Genomic DNA, 25,926 nt, shown 5'->3' on the forward strand with positions numbered 1-25,926 from the left:
ACCGAGTTGCACATTGACCCAACTGAACCGTCTGAAACACATACATACATACATACATACATACATACATACATACATACATACATACATACATACATACATACATACATACATACATACCCGTACGTGCACTTTTATTTCAATAAAATACACAGTAGTATTCGTGGCCGCGGAAGTGCTAATCGCTTGTGGCTAGGGACAAGGCAGTTGCTGCGCTGCCTGCTGAGCACATACACAAATTACAGTAAAAAACGACTACAAAAACTAAAGTGAAAATAAGAGTGCACATCTTGGACATAAATAACATAAGAAGCAATTTTTTAAATATTCACAAACAATATATGCTACGAAATGAAAGACAAAACTCAATAAAGGAATCAATTAAAATGAAAATAGAAATAAAGACGCAACACATTCGTAACACGTCGTGTGAGAACCGAGAAGTAGTGAAGCACAAGTATTACAAAGTAACAAATAACGAGATTGCACAGCAAGTTTGTTTTAACGACTTAAACACAACATTTTCTCAGGAAACTCAATAAACCCAATGAGGACGTAAAAATTCTGGCATCATTCTCCCCAGTGTGTATGTGTTTTAACAAGTTTGTAATAGTCTACGCTCCTTAGAGCTTAACGACATCATATAGCCCAAAGGCATAGTCACAAGCGAAAACACACAGACACAGGTCACAGGCGCTACTAACAACTTTCTTCGAAAGACAGATACAGTATATATGTCGCGACTTCGGAAGCTCGAGGAACAAACGAAAGGCACTTGTCGGCAGAGGCAGTAACAAGAACGGACAGTTTTTAATACCGCGCGCTAGTCACTGCTTCTTCTTCTTCTTGCTCTCTGTTTTTCATGAGTGTAGTTATGCTTTTTCGTCGTCGTCATTGCCGCACTAGACACGCGGCATTTGCCTGCCTCCAAAGGGAAGCATCGTCCCGATGTGCAACGTCGTATGCTGTACGAGACACTAAAACGCGAGTCACTTGAGAAAGTACGGCTTCATGCGCACCACATGCACCACTTCGGAAGGTTGCTTGCGGCGCCGCGAACAAGCTTCACCATCGGGCATGACCTCGTAATTCAAGTAGTTCAGTCGTCGGATAACTGTGTATGGACCAAAATATCGCCTTAGTAGTTTTTCAGAAAGTCCCCTACGCCGAATGGGTATCCCAACCCACACTCTCTCGGCGGTTCTGTAGCCGACGAATTTGAGCTGACGATTGTACCGCATTGCGTCCTGGTCTTGCTGGTGGTGGATGCGTACACGTGCAAGCTGTATGGCTTCGGCACATTGACCAAATTCTTCAGCATCTGCATGGATGTCGTCGCACTCGTGGGGCAGCATTGCATCCAAAGCTGTCGTGGCTTCGCGACCGTGTACCAAGCTGAATGGCGTCATACGAGTCGTTTCCTTTTGAGCGGTGTTATATGCGAAGGTTACATAAGGTAAAATCTCCTCCCAGTTCTTATGGTCCACGTTGACGTACATGCGAAGCATGACTGCGAGTGTCTTGTTCAAATGCTCCGTTAGTCCATTCGTCTGGGGATGATAGGCTGTCGTTTTCCGGTGGGCTGTGCCGCTGAGTTTGAGAACTGCTTCTAAAGGTTCGGCCGTGAACACGGTTCCTCTGTCAGTAATTACAACCGTTGGGGCACCGTGCCTAAGCAAGACGTTTTCGACGAAAAATCGGACTGCTTCAGCTGCTGTTCCGCACTGGGTAGCATTTGTCTCCGCATAGCGGGTAAGGTAGTCAGTGGCGACAATAATCCACCTGTTCCCTGTAGTTGAAGTTGGAAACGGTCCAAGAAAATTCATGCCAATTTTGGCAAAGGGCGTTCCCGGTACTTCTACAGGATGTAGGAGACCAGCTGGCTTGTCGGGTGGTGCTTTGCGTCTTTGGCAGTCTGGAAAAGTGCGTACATGATGTTTAACATCGGCTGGGAGCTTCGGCCAATAATACTTCCGCCGCAGTCGGGACAATGTTCGTGTGGAGCCCAGATGACCTGAGGTGCCCTCATCATGACACGCTGTGAGAACTTCATTGCGAAGCGAAGCAGGCACGACCAGTAAGTAGGTGCTGCCCGTCGGAGAAAAGTTCTTCTTATAGAGAACATGGTCCTTCAAACAAAATGACGCCAAGCTGCGTCCAAACAGTTGAGGCACGTCTTTGCCTCGGCCTTCCAAGAAATCAATAAGCGGAAGCTGTTCTGGGTCGTCGTGCTGCTGCTGGGAAATGGTAAATGTATCGACGACTCCCGAAAATGCAGCGTCTGTGTCCGGATCCTCGGTGACAGAAGGCTGCATAGGTTACCTAGAGAGGCAGTCGGCGTCGGTATGCTTTTTCCCTGACCTGTATACAACGGTCTTGTTGAACTCCTGAAGCCTGAGGATCCAGCGCGCCAATCGACCATAGGGGTCTCTTAAATTAGTCAGCCAACACAGAGAATGGTGGTCACTGACGACGGCGAATGGGCGACCGTACAAATAAGGGTGAAATTTAATAACAGCCCACACAACGGCGAGGCATTCTTTCTCCGTAGTGGAATAGTTTTCTTCTGAGCGGAAAAGAGTTCTGCTGGCGTAGGCTATCACTTTCTCGGAGCCGTCTGGCCATTGCACCATGTTAGATACGGACCCTTTCCAGGAATCACCCAAGTTTCCCCACCACCTTAAAAAGGTCGTCGCCTTCCAATTATGGGGCACCGAGGCGTGTCAACCACGCTACCGGACCCGTCAGACAGGTTGGCGACTCCTACCTCACGCACCGCACGTCGAGCTATTGTCTCTCCCCCTGCTTGACTCTTCCCAAAAGTGGAACGGGAGGCTGGCACGGTTCCAGGAAGGAAGCCTTGGTCAAGTGCAAAGCGGTTTTTCGGCTCTGTTGGGCCGTTCCGAGAACATCCCGTCTCCTTCAGCCGAGCGCTTCCAGGCGAGGAGGCAAAGCCGGAGGCAAATCAGCCATCGGACAATGAAGCCCTCGGAGCGTCCCCATTGGCCGAATATGACGACACTTGCACGGGCCAATACCAGGGGAGGAAAATGACGACACCTGAGCTGGCTCGACGATTGGCCAAAAATGACGAGACCCCGAGAGACCAAAGGGGTTAAAAGAGCGACAAATCGAGGAGAGGGGAGCTCTTCTTGCCACGGGCCGCAGCGTCCGAGATGCTGCCGGCCGTCCATCACTTTATGACTGTTCAAGATTTTGTATTTTAATCACTGTACATAATGTAAATAAATCCCTCCTGTTTCTCCCAAGTCCGCCTCAACGTCCCCCAACTCCCGCAACCAACGCCTACCAGATCTAATAACTGGTGGCAGCGATAAGGATGAACCTTCGACCGAAGAAGCAAGATTCAATAACCAGCACGGCACCCAGACCTACATTGCTCGCGTCGGTATGAAGTGCTGTCTGGGCGTCCTGTTCAAAGTGTGCCAGAACTGGGGGCATTTGCAGACGCTGACGTGATTCGTTAAATGCCATTTGATCGCGTTCACCCCAAACAAAGGGAACATCCTCTCGTGTTAGTCGCGTCAACTGTGAGGCAATACGTGAAAAGTCCGCAATAAACCGGCCATAATAGGCGCACAGGCCCAAGAAGCGTCTCACTGCCTTCGTGTTAGATGGTGTGGGGAATTTTGTAGCAGCGTCTATTTTGTCTGGGTCAGGCCGGACACCTTCACTACTGACGACGTGGCCCAGGAATTCGAGTTCGTTAAAGCCAAAATGACATTTTTCAGGCTTTAACATGAGGCCAGCAGAGCGTACCGCTTGGACAACAGCCTGTAGCCGGGCTAGATGCTCTTCAAATGTAGCCGGAAAAAAACATCACATCGTCGAGGTACACCAAGCACGTTTGCCACTTTAGACCTGAAAGTACGGTGTCCATTAGACGCCGAAAAGTGGCTGGCGCTGTACAAAAACCGAAAGGTAGCACCTTAAATTCATAGAGACCATCGGGCGTCACGAAGGCAGTTTTCTCCCGATCTCGCTCATCGACTTCTATTTGCCAATACCCGCTGTGTAAGTCCATGGAGGAAAAATAGCGTGCGGGGCGCAACCTGTCGAGTGAATCGTCGATGCGTGGAAACGGATAGACGTCTTTCATTGTTACCTGATTTAACTTGCGGTAGTCAATACAGAAACGTAAGCTACCGTCTTTTTTCTTTACCAACACCAACCACAGGCAGGGGCGTAGCCAGAAATTTTTTTCGGGGGGGGTTCATCGGCCCGACCAGGGGGGGGGGGGGGGGGGGGGGGGGGGCAAGCGTCTGCTTTCCACTACGTGACGTGATCGATAATAAGTATCGGTAGTGTAAGTACACTCTATGCATGTATATCAAAGACATGGGACCCCCCCCCCCCCCTTGCGTGTGTGCGTGGCACTGTGTGCTTGTGAAGAAATTAAGTAAAAAGTAATGTAAGCTCAGTAAAATACAGTAAGTACGACAGGTACAGTGGGTGTTTGGAGCAACCGTCTCTCATCGCGCCACTGAATGGACCACTCTTCGAAAACGCATCATTGAGACGACCCGCCCGATCGGAGAAGACATCATTAATTGTTAATCTCCGTTAAGCGTAGATGGCGGCGTCCTCGTCGGGGCGAAGTGCGTTTCACAGGTCAAGGACGGCTATACATGTGAAAATGCACGTGTTACCAGGCTATACCTACTCCCATAGCAATAGCTTGTTCGCTGCGTCTTTGCGCTAGAAAACTTAAATACGCGCAAAAACGAGTAATGCTTTTTTTTTTACGAAGCTTTCGTCGCCTTGCATTTCCATGCGGCAAGTGCATGGGCCGCTGTGTCTTCCGCTGTGTGCGAGCGTGCAGCCGTAATTTGCCTTTACGTCAACATATTCAGAATTGTACAGAATATTTCACCGCACTGCATAGTTATGGCATGTGTACGCATTTTAAGTAGTGCGTGCGAGTCATTTCTGCTTCACTTAGGCCGGTGCAAACAGGAAGTGGCCTTGTACCTCACAGAATCTCGACTGATTGGTGTACTAGTAATGCAGGAATGAACTCCGGTTTTGTTCAGTGTATAGTGCACATAATCAATTTCTCAGGACGCGTGAACTCCGACGAGAACTGTCAGCGCCTGCAACAAGAGTTTACTTACGCTGTACTGCGCACAGCAGTAATCCGTGCTTGTCGGCTGTCTGTTTCGTGCATTCTGTTGCGAGTCGGTGGAATTTCACTGCTGGCATCAACCCTTTCGTGTGTACATTGCTGGTTTGGGATTCCACAACACAACAGCAACTACCAGCCTTTCGTAATTGCTGGTTTGGGATTCAGCAACACAACAGTAACTATATACCAGCCTTCCGTAGGGGCGCAATCGCAAACGAGAGACGTTTCGCGCTGCAGACTATGGCTACGTTCACATTTGGGAAGCGGCAAGCGGGTGGAGAGGCCAAAGCGGCCGGAAAATTTTTTCCGCGCATGTCCAAGTTCAAATTTGTTTTGCTACCACCGCGGCCGCGCTGCCGCTTTCGTCCACATCCATCTAGTCTGCGTGCGTTTGTCGGCGTGGTGGCGCTCATTATCGCATTATTTCGAGCGGTATGTTTATTCACTGACCCACCCGTCATCAAAAGTGATCATCTTGCACAATTTCGCGTGTCATCTGCGACCTTCAGTAAGTTCCTCGTTGGCGTTCTGTAATTCTCCTCAGACGGGCGCGGTAGCGCTGTGTCACAGGTTGCTGCGTAGGCGTGATTATATTTCTTTAATAGCTTTTATTTACAAGTTGTAATAACATTTCATCATTTCGTATTATTGTCGGCGCCTCCAGGACACGAAAGCGGCAACGGGAACACCAAAGCTAAAACCCGGGCTGGCCCTTGTGTTGAGGCTCGCCGAAGCCTGCGCGTCCTACGTGAGACGTATGCTCCCAATCTATCGTCGCGACGAGAAAAGCACCCCGCGACTTCTGCAACATACCGTGCACGTGCGAGGAGAATTATGGAGCGCCAACGAGGAATCTGCCTAACTATTGTCTGTCATGGAAGTGGAAGAAGAAATGGCTTTTATACTTCTACCTACTTGTTTTCTAGACATGGACAATGAATAAACGGAAGACAAGAAAACCTCGGAAACAGCAGTGGTGGGTTCGCCTGGCTTTGGTAAAGTGTAAGAAGTTGGGTCACGCCAAGGCTTCGTTGCCGCACCTCCGGTCACGCGACGTTGAATACTATCGCGAGTATTGCTGACAGTACTTTTGAGTGCCACTCTTGTCGTAGAGCAAGGGGTGGTTCTTGATCGCGTCGATCAGCATTACAGCCTACACTTTTGGTGCCATGTTCAATGTTACGACCGGAAGTTTACATGATAGTGTAGCTTCCGGTCGAGCAGAACGACTTTCCGCCGCGTTTCCGCTTCGCCATGGCGAAAAAATCGGTCCGAGACCAATTTGGCTCGCCGCCTGTTTTTCTGCCTGTTTTGCCGCCTAGGCGGGCGGATTTTTGCAAGATTTTGCCGCTTCCGAGAGCTTCGAGACCAAGTTCCTACGCGAACGCGGCCTAACCGGCACCTGAAGGGAAGCGGCGGAAATGTATACCGGAAATTTCGACCACCTGGGGACTTTAACGTGCACCTAAATCTAAGTAAACGGGCCTCGAGCATTTTCGCCTTCATCTAAAATGCGGCTGCCGCATTTGTTGCGCATTTGTTGCGCATTTGTTGTTTTAGAATGCGGCCGCCACATTCGCGCCCAAAACCTCACAGAGTGTCAAGGCCTTGACAAACACCGTGACAGTTTTTTTCCATATGCAGACATGATTTGCTGTAAATTACCAACCCAAACGGAACCGCCCAGGAATGAAAGTGTGAAAGTAGCACCGGTTTCTTGAAATATGGCAGCGCGAAGCGACGAGAGAAAAGGGTGGGTGAGTGGGGGGGGGGGGTGCAAAAAATTTCGGGGGGGGGGTTGAACCCCCCCCCCCCCCCCTTGGCTACGCCACTGACCACAGGGAACGCCCAAGGACTCTTCGAAGGCTGCATCATATCATCCTCGAGCATTTTCTTCACGTGCTTTTGTATTTCTTCGCGTTTCTTCAGGGCCACACGATAGGGGTTCTGTCGAATTGTTCTCGTGGCATCGTCCGTAACTATCCGATGTTTGGTCAGTGGTATTTGCTTGACCTTGGACGTATACAAAAAGCAATCCTCAAACTGCTGTATTAGTTCCAGTAGGCACGGCCTCTCAGCGGGAAACAGGGTCGAGCAAACGTCGACGGACAATGTTGTCGGGGCCGAAATGGTCTTGTCACTCATTCCTTGGTCGTGCACAGCGAAGCAGTCCTTTACTTGTACTATGTCACCACAGAACGCAACTGCAGTGCCTTTCGGGACGTGGCGGCGTTCGTTGCTAAAGTTCGTAAGGAGCACTGCTGCATGCCCACGATTTAAAGCCAGAATGCCCCGTGCAATCGAAACGCCTTGTGAGCAATAATACGTTGATTTGTTCCGCTATCACATCACCGTCGTAAGGCTTCTCGGTGGAAACAGACACAAGGCAGCAGGTTCGCGGCGGCATCGTCACGTCCTCGGCTAGTCGTAAACGCCCGTGCTGTCTATCATAGTTGCAGTCTACATCTGGGTTCGCTGAAAATGTGACCAAACGCTCCGGGACGTTTATAATAGCTCTATAATCCCGTAGAAAATCCATCCCCAAGATGAGTTCTTTGCAGCACTCGGGGAGAACAACGAACGTGGCAACAAAGCTTGAATCACCGATGCGGAGTCTGGCGGTACATTTACCCGTTGGCGTCATTATCTGACCGCCGGCACTTCTTATGTATGGCCCTGTCCATGGTGTTTTCACCTTTTTAAGGCGGTCAACCAGCTCTTGACGCATAATCGAGAAATCAGCACCGGTGTCCACAAGGGCTGTTACGGGATGTCCGTCAACAAAAAGGCTGAGGTCGGCGCAAACCCATTCGTCGGCATTACTCGTCGTCGTCATGTCGTCTTGTTGCGGCGGTTGGGGGGTCTTTTCGGCGTCTCGACAGTTGGCAACCTTTCCCCCGGAGGTAGCGGCCGTTAGTTTCCCCGGTGAGGACTGGGGGAACGGCCTCTGACGACGTCTGCGAAACTGGGACGGTTGGGGGAAGCGGAACGTTGAGGTGACGGAGACTGCCAGCGACGACGTGGTGAAGCGGCTTGGGCGGTCAGCGAGTAACCCTCGTCCAGGGCACGGCGGTATTCAAAGCGCGGGGAAGCTGAACGTGGAAAGCCTCCAAAATCGACGTCTCAATGAGGGCAGTAACGGGCAATGTGGCCCGGTTCCCCACAGTAGAAGCAGAGTGGCCGACGGTCGGCAGTGCGCCACAAGTCAGTTCGGCGAGCTGGTGGTCGTCTCCCAGACCCCGCTGCCACGATGGAGTGGTAACAGGTTGCGGATGGAACGGCGTCGTCAGCGGTGGAGGAGGAGGACCACGAACGACATCAGCATAGCTCAACGGGCGTGATTCGGGGCACGGCGCGGGCGATGAAAAGGCTTGCCGCAGCTCCTGGCGGACGACTTCGGCAACATAAGCAACTGCTGGCTCGGTAAAACGAGCAACCAGGGTTTCTAATTCCTCACGCAGTATTCTGCGAATCAGCTCTCGCAGAGAGCTTTCGCTAGTGGTGGCATTCTGAGCGGCGGCGCTCATCGGTGTGGTATTGGACAGGCGGTCAATGTGGCGGCACCGTTGCTGAAGTGCTCGCTCAATTATAGTGGCCTCCTTGATGAATTCGTCTACGGTGGTTGGTGGGTTTCGTACCAGGACTGCAAACAATTGTTCCTTAAATCCGCGCATGAGATGGCGCACTTTCTTAGTCTCGGCCATATCGGGGTCAGCTCGGCGAAATTGACGGGTCATATCCTCAGCATACATAGCGACGCTTTCGTTGGGTTTCTGGAAGCGCGCTTCGATTAGCTGTTGCGCGTAATTCCGCCGGTCGGAACAGGAGAAAGTGTCCAGGAGTTGGCATCGAAAGTCGTTCCACGCTTGGAAGCATGCTTCCCGGTTCTGGAACCACGTGCGCGCACTGTCTTCTAGAGCGAAATAAGCGTGCCTAAGTTTTTTTTCTGCGCTCCATTCGTTGACTTTAGCAACCCTCTCATACTGATCAAGCCAGTCCTCAACATCTTCAAATGCATCGCCTCGAAAGATATCCGGAACGCGAGGATACTGAAGAGTCACCTGGGCATGGCTTGTCGTCATCTGTGAAGGAGCAAGATTGACCGATGTAGAAGTTTCCATGCTTATCGGAGCTGCAACGTTGGTGAATTCGGGGCTCAGGCCTAACACGCGGCGGCTGAATCGGTGCACTGGGGTATTGGTGAGAAGTTGATTCTTGGGACTGCGTGTACGGGTCCGAACAGGTGTCCCGAGCATCAGGTACCCAGCAACTCCACCATTGTCGAGACGTCGGAAGTTCGAGGAACAAACGAAACGCACTTGTCGGCAAAGGCAGTAACAAGAACGGACAGTTTTTAATACCGCGCGCTAGTCAATGCTTCTTCCTCTTCTTCTTGCTCTCTGTTTTTCACAAGTGCCGATATGCTTGTTACGTCGTCGTCATTGCCGCACTACACACGTGGCAATATACTATTCCCAAGGTGCAGACGCCCTAGCCACTTCGGGCAGACTACTGAAGGAGATTATCAGGACAAACAAGATCATTTGGAAAATCTAAAGAGAGCATGCTCCGTGTTGTATAAGACAACAGAGGTCTGACGTACAAAGGTACTACATTTTTACAGCGAAGCTGTTTATGGCTAGGCTTAGGTGCATTTTTCGAGTGCGTGTGCAAAAAGGTGGGCCGATCCTGGTGATCGTGCAGAAAGGGTACACGCACAATGGCACATAGCCCTGTGGACTCCGAGTGGTGGGCTCCGGGACCTGTAACGCACCCTTGAACTACCTCTGTCACACCTGGGACCGAAGAGGTCCCAGGTGGAACCACGTGCGCGCACTGTCGCACCTGGGACCAAAGAGGTCCCAGGTGCGACAGATACAGTATATATAGAATGCCCAAGGCGCAGGCGCACTAGCCACTTCGGGCAGACTACTCAAGGCTATTATGCCAGCCATGTCTACGTTCGCACCGCCCTCTCTTTGTCGGCGTTCCAACCGCTTGCGTGCCTTGCATGTTTCTTGCCACTTTCCCGGGGCGGCGGCACCGTCGTGCGTGTATATAAGACAACGCGCCCTTCTCCATTTTGAATTTCACTTCTCTTCTCTCGTCGTAATGGGGAGGCCACGTGTAGTGCGCAATCCCGGCAACGATTGCATTCTCGTCTGTGTTCTTGCCGTCGTTATTGGTAGACGCGTTGCTCCTCATGAGTCTGGTCTATACGCGGCCTCCATATTTTGTGTCACCTCTGTATCGTGTGCTAAACAACTTCGCTGGTCATTCACCTTCATAGATTGGAATGGCTCATGATTTTTATTTTATGTAAAACGCTTCCAATAGCTCACGTGCCGTTTTGCCTTCAGTCCTGCCCAGGATCACGCTAGGCTGTATGTGTGCGTGCGTGTGTGTACCAACGGCGCCTACTCTTCCTTCGGACGCTCACCCCTTCTCCCCGTCTGCCGACGCGACAGGTTGGCGCCGGGAGCTTGCAGGAGGGCGCATGAGACGGTTGTGCCCATTTAGGGTCCGATCTAGCACCTGCGTTTCTGATTGGACCAGACCGTGTCTCGTGCTCCAGACCGCTGCGCGAATCTCCGCATGGCTCCGCATGGCTCCCATTGGTAAGAGTTTTTTCGAAGCTACCGCCAAGGCGCCCGTAAGTTACGGCCCTTACAGGCGGGCCACACTTTATAAATATGGTGGCGCACGTGGTTGTTTACCTCGTCGTGGCAACACGGGGAAACCAGTGCTTCCCAGGGGGCGCTCGTGAATAACGGCCCTCAGCGCCGTAAGTGAGAAAGCACCGCAACTTTCAGTCTCCCAAACAAACGCGGGGCCGCAGGGAACACGTTGTTTTTATGTTTTACTAAACTGTAACCTTGGCGAATTTGACCTATTTCCCTTTGTCGTTTCTCTCAGCGTGAATATTGAGAACAGTGAAGAGGCTCCAATCAACGCGGAGCAATTTCCTTGTGAAAAACGCCCTAGAAGTGTCTTGCTCAGAGAACTGCATGAGCGCCATGCATGCACCAGCACCTGCAAGCGAACACCGCCGATCGTGTTGCGGTACAGTTTCGAGAGTGTTGGCTCACTCTGAGATGCCCGCCTCGGCTGCGGGAGGCTGTGGGTTCGATTCCCACCGCCGCCGGGCACCCACTGGTTCAAAAGGGTACAAGCGTACCCCTGGCCTGGCGTTCGGCTTCCTTCAGGGGTGATACGCTTGGGAAAGGAGCCTGCGCCCTGAATTCCCGTCGAAACTAACGTGAGCACGATGTGAGAGCTTTTGTTGGCTCACTGTGAGAGCTATTCATGCAATATAACTCGACAGGGGCGAGGATTGCATACAGTAAATTGCTTTGTAGGATGAGGAAATAATACCTGACAATGACGGTTTTGGGTTTCATCGATATACAATTTACGATCGAGTGAAGAAGCTATAAACGCCGTCAGAATTCAACTAAGCATCACCATGTTCCTTTCTGCATAATCCATATGCAAATAGAGGCAGTTCCTTCGTAAACAGAGTGACGTTGATTTCCTTGGAGCCACTTATGGTGTCCACGGCGCCAAAATTGAAGTCGCGTCCATGTTAGCGACAAGGCAACTCACCGCACGCCGTTAGCAGTTCGCGGACCGCCAGCCAACGGCGGTCTTGCTGGAAAACCGTGGGATGGGTGGAAACGGTGAGCCAGCAGGTCCCGGTCCCGCACCCGACGCTCAAAACGTCACTCGAGATCTCGCTCAACCCAAAGGACTCCCTCGTCTTCGGGGGCAATCACCACGAAGGAGTGGTCCCGGTCGTCCAGCAGAGCTCCACCCAATGAGGCGGCCTACCAACATCCTCCCAAAAACTGGGGCCTGGGAGCAAGGACCCCCGGCCTCCATCATGGCGTCGTCATTGCTCATTTCGCAGGTGGGGGAGCTGGCCAGGGAGAACTCTTCCCTTAAAGCTGAAATCTCTTCCCAACATCCCAGATTGCAAAATTAATCAACTACATTCAAACCCTCGAGACTAAAATTGACACGGCACTTTCCACTAACCACCACACACAAACACCTCCAACACCTACGCAAATACAAGAAGTACACTCTTCCCCTGCAGCCAGAAATACGGCACCAATGACGGAAACACCGCCCCAACCAGTACAGAACGCCGGCAAACGCAAGGCTGCCACATCCACTGGATCTCTTCACGCCGAAGCTGACATCACCACGGCAGTTACTGCCGAGGTGACTGCGGCCATATCTACACTCGCGATAAGATTAGAAGCCAAATTTCATGTACACTTTAACGCGATGCAACATGCCATTATAGATACAAACAACTTGTTTGCCACACTCAAAAGCATTACAGAGGCCACGCTAGCCGATGTCGGCGTGCAGCTGGCCAAGAAACGCACCTCATCAGCAAGCCGTGCAGCCATTTTAAAGCCGGCCTCCTCATCAATGACCACGTAATCCATCATGGCTCCCCGTCTCTCTAAGTTAACAATTTGGCAGTGGAACAGCAGGGGACACCGTAAGAAAAATAGCCACCTGCAGTAAATTATCCAGCATATTCAGAATAATCCCCAGTGAAAAGATGAAGTCCTTGACGTCGTAGCTCCACAAGAAACGAACGGCCACGTGAAACTCCCTAACTACAAGTAGTATGACCAATTAAGCGCACACAACCCCCCCCCCCCCCCCCCCAGGTACACCATCCTGACACACAACAATGTGATGGCCGTGCAGCACGAAATTGAAAGCAACAGCATGCAACACACGCTCATTGATGTTCTACCGAAGATAAGAAGACTCAAACAACTCTTCATATTAAACATATACAGCTCACCCAAAGAAAGGGGAGCAGACTTCCCACACATCTTTCGAAAAACATCTGCGCTGGCCAAAGATGCACAAATACTAATCATTGGAGATTTCAACTCTCAACACCCAGACTAGGGCTATCCCAAATCAGACCCAAAGGGCGCCCGGTTAAGGGAAGCCATCCAAGACTTAGAGCTAACCATTCTGAACGACGCGCAACAGCAATCAACGCGGATCGGACACAGCGTGGGCAAAGATACCTCGCCATACTTGACGTTGCGCAAAAACATACCGTGCGCTCGATGGGAAAACACGGGCCTCTCGGCAGGCAGTGATCAATGCATCCTCTCCACTACCAATGCAACATCCACCAACAAAAGAGCCAAAACCTCTGCGCGAATCACGGAGTGGAACAATTTCCGACAAATGCACGAAGAAGCGGTACCCGACACCATTTCGGACATAAACAAATGGGTCGAGTCGCTAAAGCAGGACGTGACCGCCGCGACGCACGAAATGGAGGTCACTCAATAGCAGCCGACGACCGATTCGCGCCTCCTCCACATAGGGGAAGCGCACGAAGGCCTCATGCGCAGTTGGCGGCGTCAACGGCACAACAAGAAGCTTCGCCGTCACATCGCGAAACTCGAACGTGGCATTGAAGCCCACAGCGCCACACTCGAACGCCAGCAATGGGGCCAAATTTACAACAGCCTGAATGGTCAGATGGGCTCTAAGAAAACGTGGCATCTGCTGCGCCACCTCATTGACGCCGGTCAATGAGGTGGTCAATAATCCACCAATATCCGGGTACCTACGAAGAGCTGCTGAAGGAGCTCGCCAACCGGTACATCAATACCTGCCACCAGAATCAGAAGAGCAGCAGCACTAATGCAACAACAATAGTACAACTGCCACAATACACTGGAATCCCCAATGAAGAACTGGATGCCGACATCTCGGAGACAGAGGTCGGCGCCGCGCTCCACAAGCTGCGTACATCGGCGCCCGGCCCCGACGGTGTGACCAACAAGACGCTGGGAACCTCGATTCCAAGTCGGTTGGGGCCATCCCCAAGTACATGAACGAATGCTGGAAATCCGGACAATTACCCCCAGAATGGAAACACGCCAGAGTCACCTTTATACAGAAACCGGGCAAGAAACTCGACCTCGGAAATCTTCAACCCATATCCCTGACTTCTTGCTTGGGCAAGCTAATGGAACATGTTGTGTTCTGCCGTCTACAAACCTACACGGAAGAGCACAACCTACATCCCCCACTATGCTAGGCTTCCGAGCTCACCTATCCACCCAAGGTGCCCTCATCCAACTGCACAATGATCTCCTAAGACCAGAGAGTGGTACAAGCACCAAAGCCTTACTCGGCCTAGACCTTCACAAAGCATTTGATAACGTGAAGCACACTGCCATAATAAAGAGCTTGGCCGAGTTGCAACCGGGAGAACGCACGTACAATTACATATGTGCTTTTCTACCAATCGTATGGTTGAACTCTCGGTGGCCGATCTACTCTCCAAACCGATCAATCTTGGAGATCGCGGCACTTCTCAAGGTGGTGTTCTATCACATTTCTTATTTAATCTCGCAATGAAGTCGCTACCATCCGAACTCGACACGATACCTGGCCTGCGACACACTCTCTAGGCCGACGACATTACGCTCTGGACGACCACGGGATCCGACGGACAAGTCGAAGAGACCCTGACTGACGCGGGTTTAGAGTGCTCGCAGAGCAAATCGGAGATACTAATACTGCGAGTCCCAGACCGGCGCAAAATAAAAACCCCACTACCAAACATTAACGTGTACGTCAACAACACTGCAATACCACACGTGGATCATATTGTCACCTGTAGTAGTGGGAATAGGGCAAGCACAGAGGCGCAAGAAGAACGAAGTGCGTGTGCTAACCGCCCCGCTCGATGGTTAGCTCTCGCCGCCATTTTCTCCAGAGCCCAGCTGCTCATAAATAAACGTCGTTAGCCCTCTTTGAAGGCGCGTGGCAAAGTGCGAGAGGTACTGGGTAACGTACAGGTGACAATATGAGGGTCCTGGGCCTTTTTAACACGAAAGTGTTTTATGCCGGGGTCCACCAAGACTTCACTGACGTATTTCCGTCACGGAAATACGTCACAGAACATAATACAAAGAAAGAAACCAGAAGAAAAAGTCCACAAACATGTAAAATTTGGAAATCGAACCCACGACCTCTCGGTCCGCAACGATAGATCGCCGAGCGTTTAACCCATTGCGCCACAAACGCATTTGCAGAGAGCTACACAGACGCGCCTTATATATCTAACACTTCTCCGTGTACCCGCGCTCTTGCTCGGGGTGGTGCCGCCGCCTACGAGCAGAAAAGAGAAGTACTGCATTATGACACTAACGCGCACCGACAGTGAACGCTTCGGTGGTCTCAGCACTACGACGCCTCGATGCCAGCATTCGAAGGGACGCTGGCATCAAGAAGCACTACCAACGCCACTTAGGTGGCGTTCACCGTACTCAGCACAGCGGAGCGTGGCCTCCGCAATTAGCTCTGAAAATGTTTCTGAAGTTGATCGCGGAGGCTGCAATTACGACGCGCTGTACGCGCTGATTTGACTCGGTGACGATTCAGTTACGTGCTTTGTCTTGCGCGTTGTATTAGTGTGTCAGTTACGTGCTTCGTCTTTCGCGTTGTGCTAGCGTGTGCAGCGTAGTGCAGCTTCCATATGCACGACGGTTGCTCATGGTCATCGACGTTGGTAGTCGTGATGGAGGATACGTGCCACCAGCGTCAGCGTGGGTGCATCAACGCCTAAGGGCGCTTTAGCCACAAAACACCAATAGACATTATATCAATGTGCAATAAACATTACACTACTTCTGTGAAGACACGTTTCACTTCGTGTTCTATACCGATTCCTATATAAGAGGGATCAACCACATTTTTGTACAAAAGAATCACCACAGCAACATCGCCATTGATCGTCCCACCATAGCGGTGAAACAGACGGACCTTTTAATCACCCGATTGAGGGCACGCAAGCAGGTTATGAAGGAGAAGGAGCTGCTCCAAATCATCCACGCCTTTGTCATTTCAAGGCTCGCCTACGCCCTTCCCTACCTACTCTACTCCAAACGGAAAGATCAAAACTGGACCGCCTCATTCGCAAAGTGTACAAGTCGGCGCTGGGGCTCATCCGTACCACCCCTACAGAGCACCTCCTAAGCCTGAGGTTACACAATACCGTGGAAGAGCTTCTAGAAGCACACCGCATGGCGCACATTCACCGACTACAGGGAAGCGAGATGGGCCGTTGTATCCTGGACCGCATCGGGCACAGAGTATCCCCAACGCGCAACGATCCTGCCACAATTCCACCCAACATCTGAAAGAAGTTCATCGTCAAGCCACTGCCAAAGAACATGCTGGCAGGTCATCACGACGGCAGACGAAAAGCAAGAGCTCAAGCCCTGCACAAAACACACGGGTCCAACCCCGAAGCAGCATACGTCGACGCTGCTCAATATTCCTTGCCACATAACACGTACACAATCACCGTAATTAGCCTCCCCATGATCATCAACAACAGTGACAACAACCAATTTGCGCCCCGAGCAACACCAATAAGGACGGCCTGTTTTGTCCGTGCCCTCAACTCGGCGGAGGCAGAAGACGCGGCCATTGCCCTCGCTGCAGCGGCCGGATTTACAACTATAATCAGCGACTCAAAGACCACTATATCCAATTTTGCACGTGGAATCGTGGCCCCAGCCACGCTACGAATACTGCATCCCTTACTCTCCCCCAAACAACAAGATAGTGAAGAAGAACCCACCCCAATTGAATTGATCGCTCGCCACCGATATCGTCGCCAGGCTTTTTACTGTTCACTTTGAATATGTAGCTGACGGCGCTTCAGAACGAACCACTGACGCTCCCAAGCGGCAATATTTGTTGCCGTTGCTGCCGCTTTACCCACTCCTCGCAATAATTTCACACGAAAAAAAAAGGATGCTGATATCTGCTATGCGAGCATGAGCACGGCCGAGCCGGCTCGCAATGCACCATTGGTATAACCATATACTGCAGCTGAACTTGACTTGTATAGGAACTCTCGCGTAAACATTTGATCATGGACATGTTTTTTTTATAAAATCAACAATATATACGTCTCATTTTACTCTAGCGGACATCATTTTGCCTGGAATAGAGCTGCATAACCAATGTTTGTATCAGCGGTAGCGGCGTCGCGCCGGTGCAGCGTCGATGGGCTGTTTCTACATTAAACACCAAGTGTTCACCGTATATGTTCACTTTGAGAGTGTATCCTGAGCATTCTCATTTTCTGCCTTTTCATTTTGTCACAAGGCACCATGCACCGCTGGAAACCCAGTGGGCTGGCACTAATATGACCATTAGTGCCCCGAAAAATGCCGGCTGTATATATGCGATCTTGTACTAAGAACATGTTGATAGTACGCGTTGAGTGGTAGATACACTCGGCATTTATATGAATGCACAGAAACAGGCAACGCCCAAACGGAGCGAGCGCGAGCACCAACAACAACAAACGTCTTCTTCTTCGTCTGCTGGCGCCAGTATTGTGACTACATGCACAGATTTTTGCACTAGAAGCATTGCCATTTTTGCTTTCAATAAAATCAAATGTACACGGATATTATGCCAGAGAAGCTGTCCAAATAGTTGAATATGTAGCGCCCACCGACACTGCTAAGCGGGGACGCTTAGGTCGGCGCTCTTGGCCAGCGCTATGGGGCTGGCTGCGAATGACGACGACAATAAAGTTGGGCGGCGCGTGCTAACGGCGCAAACACGGCACGCGCCAGTCGGTTCTAAAAGCCTGCCGAGCTGGTCTCCTTGTTCTGGCGCTCCCCTGCGACCCCTCGGTTCTCGACAGTGGTGACATCCGGCCTAAGAGATGACCGACCCCAGCAACCTCCCGCCCTCAGGCAACCTCCCGCCTGACGCTACCTCGCCCCCACGGGACGTCGCAGCTCTACAGCTCCACCTTCCCACGTTCTGCCGCAAGAACCCGCAGGTTTGGTTCGCCCAGGTCGAAGCCATCTACGATCTGCAACACATCGCCTCGGAGATTTCGCGGTTTCGCCACTTACTTTGCAACCTTTCTCCTGAGTAGCTCAACAAGTGGCAGACGTTATCGCTGCACCTTTGAGTGATGCCCCGTACCAGCAACTGAAGCAGAGTATTTTAGAACGCACCACGGTGTCCGAGAGCGCGCGCCTCCAGCCCCTGCTCACGTCCGAGGACCTTGGAGGTCGCTGGCCTTCCCAGCTGCTCAACAGCATGCGACAGCTCCTGGGCACAAGCAAGGTCGACCCGAACGGTGTGCTGTTGAGGGAGCTCTTCTTGCAGCGCTTACCACAGTCCACCCGCCTTGTCTTGGCTGCTACAGAGCACTTGACCTTCGACCGCCTCGCCAAGCTCGCTGATCGAGTCCACGACGCGAATTCTCCTTCAGTCGCCGCCCTCTCTTCAACGCCACAGTCCTCAATCATAGCGCGCTTAGAGTCCCGGATCGACCAGCTCGCCGTTTCCATCGACGCCCTTCGGACGTCCTCCCATGACCAGCGCGGCTCTACCTCATGTCCCAGCCGCCGTCCCTCTTCTCCGACCTGTCGCCCCTCGCGCAGTCCTCGACGCTCGCCTATCTGCTGGTACCATCGCACTTTCCAGCACCGTGCCCGTCGGTGCAAGTCCCCATGCGAATGGTCGGGAAACGCACCGCGAGATCACTGACGGCGGCATGTGACCTCGCCTTACAACCCGGCCGCCTTTTCATAGTCACGGATCGCATTTCCGGCCTGCGGTTCCTTGTAGACACGGGTGCCGAGGTCAGTGTACTGCCGTCCTCCAAGCGTGACCGCGTTTCTAAGTCACCTGGACCTACGCTCCGCGCGGCAAACTCTACCTCCATCGCCACGTATGGTCTACGGTCCCTCACTCTCGACCTTGGCCTGCGGCGCACGTTCCGGTGGGTCTTCGTCGTGGCTGACGTTCATCAGCCTATCCTCGGCTCCGACTTCCTGACCCATTTCGACCGCCGCCATCGCCTGATTGACAGCAAGACGCGCCTTTCCATCGCTGGCGTTCTGTAGGCTGTCGCTCCCACGGGCATCCGCACGCTGATCCCTTCATGCCAGTACGCTCGAATCCTCGCAGATTTCCCTGAAGTGACGAGGCCCTGCAATATAAGTCAGCCACCCAAGCACAGCGTCACCCACATATTGTCACGCGTGGTCCACACGTCGCAGCTCGTCCACGCCGCCTCTTCGGTGACCCTCTGGCCATTGCTAAATGGATTTCGAGCACATGCTCCAGCTGGGTATTATTCGCCCTTCCTCCAGCAGTTGGGCCTCCCCACTGCATCTGGTGCCCAAGAAAGAACCGGGTGACTGGCGTCCGTGCGGTGACTACCGGGCGCTCAATGCTCACACGGTCCACGATAGCTATCCCCTTCCACACATACAAGATTTCACAGGCCATTTGGAAGGATGCAAAATCTTTAGTACAGAGGACCTTGTCAAGGTCTATCACCAAATCCTCGTTGAGCCTGCCGATATCCCGAAGACAGCCATTACTACACCCTTCGGCCTGTTTGAGTATGTGCGCATGCCCTTTGGGTTACGCAACGCAGCTCAAACGTTCCAGCGATTCATCGCCGAGGTAACGCGTGTCCTCCCGGCTGTATTTGCCTACATGGACGACATCCTCGTCGCGAGTCCCAATCAACAAGATCACAAGCGTCACCTGCGGGAACTCTTTCAACGCCTTCAACAATTTGGCCTGGTTGTAAACCCCCAGAAATGCGTATTTGGGTCTTCCGAGCTCGAGTTCCTGGGACACCACATCTCGGCGCTGGGAATTCATCCTTTGCCCTCTCTCGTCCAGGCCGTGAAAGATTTCCCAGCACCCACTACCCTACGCCATGCTGCGTTAGTTCCTCGGCCTAGTGAATTTCTCCCGACGTTTTATTCCGCACTGCGCTGAGCTTCTACAGCCACTGACTGACCTTCTTCGCACGACCAAGGGCTCCTCATCCGCAATTTCCTGGTCTCCCGAAGCTGAAGGTGCTTTCAGGACTGCTAAACAAGCCGTCGCCGATGCAGTAATTCTCATCCACCCGAGAACTAACGTACCAACTCGCATCATGGTGGATGCTTCCAGTGTGGCCATCGGCGCTGTTCTCCAGTAGAAAATCAACTCCGAATGGCGCCACTGGGTTTTTTCTCTCGAAAGCTCCAACCTGCCGAGACTCGCTACAGCGTTTTTGGCCGCGAGCTGCTCGCCATCTACACCACCATCCAGCACTTCCGACACTTCTTGGAGGGCCAGCCATTTTATGTTCTCACGGATCATAAGCCTCTCATGTATGTCTTCCGTACAAACTCTTCCAAGTACGTCGCACGTGATCTTCGTCAACTGGCTTATATATCGGAGTTCACAACGGATATCCGGCACGTCAAAGGCACCGACAACGAGGCAGCTGATGCACTTTCACGCATCACCTCTCTTGGCATTTCTACATCGACTGTGGATTGGGAAGGTCTAGCTCGTGCGCAGATGGCAGACCCTGAGTTGCAAGCGCTGCGTGACCATCCCCGTTCCCTCCGTCTACAACTCGTTCCTCACCCGTTTGTGCCTGGTTCCCTTTGGTGCGACATGTCAGCGGCTGCACCTCGACTCTTCTTTCCGGCTTCCTTCCGTCGTGCGGTGTTCCAATCACTTCATGACATCGGTCATCCCAGCATCCGAGCCACGCAGCGCCTCGTTACACAGCGGTATGTCTGGCCAAGCATTAACACCGATGTTCGCCAGTGGGCACGCTCGTGCCTAGCATGCCAGACCACCAAAGTGACCCGCCACACGAAGACTCCCACGCAGTCGTTCTTGCCACCTGGCTGCCGCTTTGACCACGTCCATCTCGATTTGGTTGGACCATTTCCTCACTCTCAGGACTGCCGCTACATTCTAACAATGATCGACCGCTTCACACGTTGGCCCGAAGCCGTGCCCATTCCGGACGTCACTGCGGAAACGGTCGCCAAAGCCTTCGTTTCAGCATGGGTTTCCCGCTTCGTTTGCCCCACTATGTTACAACTGATCGCGGCCGGCAATTTGACTGCACACTCTTCACTTCGCTCAGCCACCTGCTTAGCACTAAGCACTGCGTACCACTGCATACCATCCCTGTGCCAACGGAAGGGTTGAGCGGCTCCATCGCCAGCTCGAAGGCTGCCCTCACTGCGCGCCTTGATCGCAACCACTGGGTCGACCACCTTCCTATGCTGCTTCTCGGCTTATGTGCCGTCCTTCGTCGTGAGCTTGGCTGTTCAGCGGCCGAACTCGTCTACGGCGCACCCCTGCGGCTTCCTGGAGACTTGTTCGTTCCTTCGACCCCCTCGCCCCAACCGCTGCAGTACCTCCAACGCCTGCAGGACTGCATTCAGCAACTGCGCCCCGTACCGCCTCGATCATCGGACCACAGCATCTTGTGCACCCGGACCTTTGTCTTCGTCCCACGTGTTCCTCAGACGAGACGCTGTAAAGGCGCCTCTTACACCATCCTACAACGGACCGTACCGTGTCCTCCACAAGACGCAGAAGTCCACCACCATCGTTTTGAATCGTCGCGAAGAGGTCGTTCATTAGACCGCCCTCAAACCGACCTACGTCGAGACGCCTCCCAACGAGCTCCTCGTGGACGTCGCCGGCGCACCCGTAGATATGCTTGCAACTACGACAGCTTCTTCTCTGCCTCGTCGACGAGTACATTTCGCCGTTCCGTCTGGGCGGGGGGCCCTGTAGCACCCACCGACGCTGCTAAGCGGGGACGCTTAGGTCGGCGCTCTTGGCCAGCGCTTTGGGGCTGGCTGCAAATGACGACGACAATAAAGTTGGGCGGCGCGTGCTAACGGCGCAAACACGGCACGCCCCAGTCGGTTCTAAAAGCCTGCCGAGCTGGTACCCCTTGTTCTGGCGCTCCGCTGCGACCCCTCAGGTTCTCGACAAATATAAAGCGGCGTGCGATCACGCCTGCCTTGATGCAACGTCCGGAATCGCTCATGATCGTAGTTTTCACGAAAAATAATAGGATGATGAACCTATATTGCGGATTTTCTAGTTGTGGCAGTTAACCACGCAGGCATACCGACGGCCATGGCTGATTCGTGATAAATCAAGGCCTCGTATCAATCAACGATGGTCCCCCACGTTATTCGCGGCGCAGCGTACGCCAGCTTCCTGGACGTTTCTTTCGTATCGACAGCCTTTTGTCTGCTACGTGCTGGTGTGTGGACATAGAAACACACGGAAGTGACCATCTCCCGACATACATACAGCTAAAATGGTTCTGCCGTTCAGCTCTTCTTGTTGTGCGTTGTATAGATTGACAAGCTTTCCAACCTCTGTGGATGCTCAGGCGTGACATACAATGTTTGGTGAAATAGAAAATGTTATTGCATCAGCCCTAACTGAAAAAACAATACATATTGAACGTGACCAGACCAGATCACAGATTTACGCGCAGTACGAATACCTCCGCACAATTCGTCGTCGCGCCAACGAAGTACAGGAGGACGAAGTCACCATCAGACTTATCTAGTTTTCGCCGAGCTCAACGACATGTACTTCTGCACCTCGACAACTCGATAAGCAACGCTGCAGGACATTTTTTGTGGTTATTGACACAAAAAAGCCCTATTTCTAGAATATGGCAGATTGTACGGAGCCTTCAGGCACCCACAGCAACAACTGGATCCTTGTCGAGCCGTGACACTAAAGCAAGATCGCATGAAGTGGAAGTGGCTGAAAGATGACTGCCATTATTGTAAGGCGCATCCACCTCACCGGCAATCGCTTTCATAGTGCAATTCACCGCCATCATGTGACGATCGCCTCGATCCTGCCGTTCACTATGCTTGAGCTGGATGCGGCGATTTCTGCATCCCGACACTCGTCCACGCAGGGCCCGATGGCATCAGCGACTCTGCTCTTTGTCATCTCAGCAGGAGCGCGGAAAGTCCTTCTGTCATTCTAGAATTATACGTGGGACACGGGGACAGTTTCCGGACAACTGGAAGTGACAGTCGTACAGTTGCTCTTTGAAACAGGAAAGTGCACATTCGAGCTTTCTTCCTATAGGCCTATCACCCTAGCCAGCTGCGTCGGCAAAGTAATGGAACACATGGTGCTGACAAGATTGGAATGGCTCTTGGAAAAAATGATACCTTGCCAGACTTTATGAATGAATTGCGCAGAGATGTATAGACGGTGTTATCGACCTCGTTTCATACATTGAACAGGAAAAACAACGTCGGCGATTAGTGGGTGCAGTTTTTTGGGGGGGACATAATAGACGCTTACGATAACGTCCTTCACGAAGCCATTCTATATGTGCTCTATGATCTTGGCATAGGTGGTCGACTCTACGCGTGGATTGTCAGCTACCTTAGCGGACGTATTATTTTTATGTCGACGGCTGATGGTGAAACAGCCACACACCAGGTTGGCCGTGGAGTTACACAAGGTGCGATCCTCAGCCCTATGCTGTTTAACATCCCACTCATTGGCCTTGGTGTAGAGACTATAGACCATGTGCTCATGGTGTGCCCTGAGTATGCGCGCGAAACCCTGACACTGCCTTGAGGCATTTATACAACAGACCGCTGTCGCAGGACCTCTTGCCAGGCGCAGGCCCACAGAGTTGGCAGACGATAGAGGCAATTCATGCTTTTTCACGTTTCTTAGGCGACACGGGCCTGGACTCACGCTTGTGATAACATTTATGCAATGTGTCCTTTCACCTAGATCCTACCATTATCATCCCCCTTTGTGACCCTCCTTCTTCCCCTTCCCTTACGTAGAGTAGCAGGCCAGATGCTGCCTTTTCCGGCCGACCTCTACATTTTCCAATCATTAAACTACTTATTCTTCGTCATTGGCCTTGGAGCTGAGCTCCCTGACAATGTTAACATCAGCGCATACACGGACGATATATGCATATGGGCATCTTGAGTAACGCGTCCGCAAATACGTGCAAGACTAGAACGGGCCACAACCATACATCAAACTACTTGCGCCGTCAAGGTCTACAACTTTCTACAGCAAAATGTGCTGCAATAGCATTTACAAGGAAATCAATGACACGGTATCCGATATTCGTTGACGGAGCCGTGATCCCTGCTGTCACGCACTATAGATACTTAGGTGTCGTCATTGACCGCAGCCTATCTTGTTCGAAGCATGTAAGTGCACTGCGGACCAAACTATACAGTTTTATACACGTTCTTCGTGTTGTAGCTGGACTTAGGTGGGGCCCCTCTGAAAAAAGTCTTTTGCAGCTATATCAAGCGTTGTTTGTGGGCTACCTACGATACAGCATACCTGTGCTTTTCGATATAGGTACAACTTGTCTTCGCTCACCAGAAAGCCTTCAGGCCCAAGCTCTACTAAGATGCCTAGGCCTGCCGCGGTGCGCATCGACTTCCGGCAGTATAGAGAAATCATGGGCCTATCCAATGGAAGTATACATGTCCTGTGAGCCACTTCGAGTTCACGTCCGACTGCTGACTCGACACACGCCCATCCCTTGTCTTCAAGAAAACCGCCCAAGCTGCACCTGCTCAAGTTGTCTCACTACTCACAGGCATATCATACCCTCACATTTCTCACCTACCATCATCTCTAAAGTGCCACCGTGGACATTGCACTGGCACTGCCTACGTGTGACATCGAATGCGCCTCAATGAGCTCATCTATAGTGTTGTCAAGTCCTAACTTGTTGAGGAGTTCGGTACTCGTTCCGTGCGGGAGCCCTAGAGCCCTTTTGAGTCCGGAGCGTACAAGTGCGTTCAGCTTAGCCTTCTCTCCTTTGGACTGCGACCAAAGGTGCGCCTTCACGTACCTGGAGTTTCGAAGAAGTCGCGTATCCCTCCCATGCAGTGGCATGGCATGGCAAGAACTTTATGTAGGTCCAGAGAAACTAGGGCCCGAGGGCAAAAGCCCGCAGGCTAAGTCGGTGGCTCGGCCCACGTGGCACCGGTAGGCCAAAGGCTTTCCCGATGTCGTGAGCTCTCCGGACGGCCAGGAGTTGATCTTGGAGGACTTCGCTGGATATGCTCGACTCCAGTCCTCCTCACTGTTGAAGTCCGAAGCCCTTTGGTTGGGGCACAGCCAGAACATATGATCAATAGACACGGAGTGTGTCCACAACTTTTACATTCCTCGGGAAACTCCTGGTCAATTTTGTTAAGCACAAAAGGTGTAGGATAAGATTTAGTTTGAAGCATCCTTAATGTGACTGCCTGAGCTCTGTTCAGCTTCTGATGGGGGTGGGGGGAGGAAAAAAAACCTCCTGCCGTCCCTATAGTGTGAGGTGATTTCGTGAAAAGTGCTAAGTTGGTCTTTGTAGGAGCCGCAGTCATCCTGGAGCAGTTCCCGATCTGATGCGCGGCATGTGAGATCTCGCACTGCAGAGTGAGCTTGCTCATTAGGATTGCAGCCATTGGGGCTGACCGAGTGGCCCTGATGAGCCGGAAACCAGACCTAAGTGTGAGCTATCCGGTTGCTGGTAATTATGAGTATTATACTGTGTATAAATAACTTGTGTGCTTCCATTGAGACGAAGCCGGCGGAGTAGTTCCTAATAGCTGTACGGGAATCGGAGAAAATCGTGGAGCTTCTCCTCATTGTAATTGCAAGTGCTATGCTTCCTTCTTCGGCGGCACGAATTGAGGTCGTTCTTAGTGACGCCGCGCTTATTAATTTACCGTCTCGTCGACCACGGCAATAGCGCAGCGGTTGCCCATCCATAACTAGTTGGATCGACAAAAGAGCTGAGCTTTGTTGTTGGTGCAATTTACCCAGAATGCATTTGGCCCTGGCCTCCCTTCTGCCCTTGTTGTGGACAGGATGAATATTTC

General features: G+C 52.1%; 1 protein-coding gene across 7 annotated transcripts in view; it reads left to right on the forward strand.

The window, feature by feature from the left end:
* The window catches only part of LOC119448925 (uncharacterized), a 349,207-nt gene that overhangs the window by 303,640 nt on the left and 19,641 nt on the right, over positions 1-25,926 (forward strand). The gene's annotated exons all lie outside the window — the stretch shown is intronic.

This window comes from Dermacentor silvarum, chromosome 4 (assembly GCF_013339745.2).
Source record: "Dermacentor silvarum isolate Dsil-2018 chromosome 4, BIME_Dsil_1.4, whole genome shotgun sequence".
Classification (NCBI taxonomy): Eukaryota; Metazoa; Arthropoda; class Arachnida; order Ixodida; family Ixodidae; genus Dermacentor; species Dermacentor silvarum.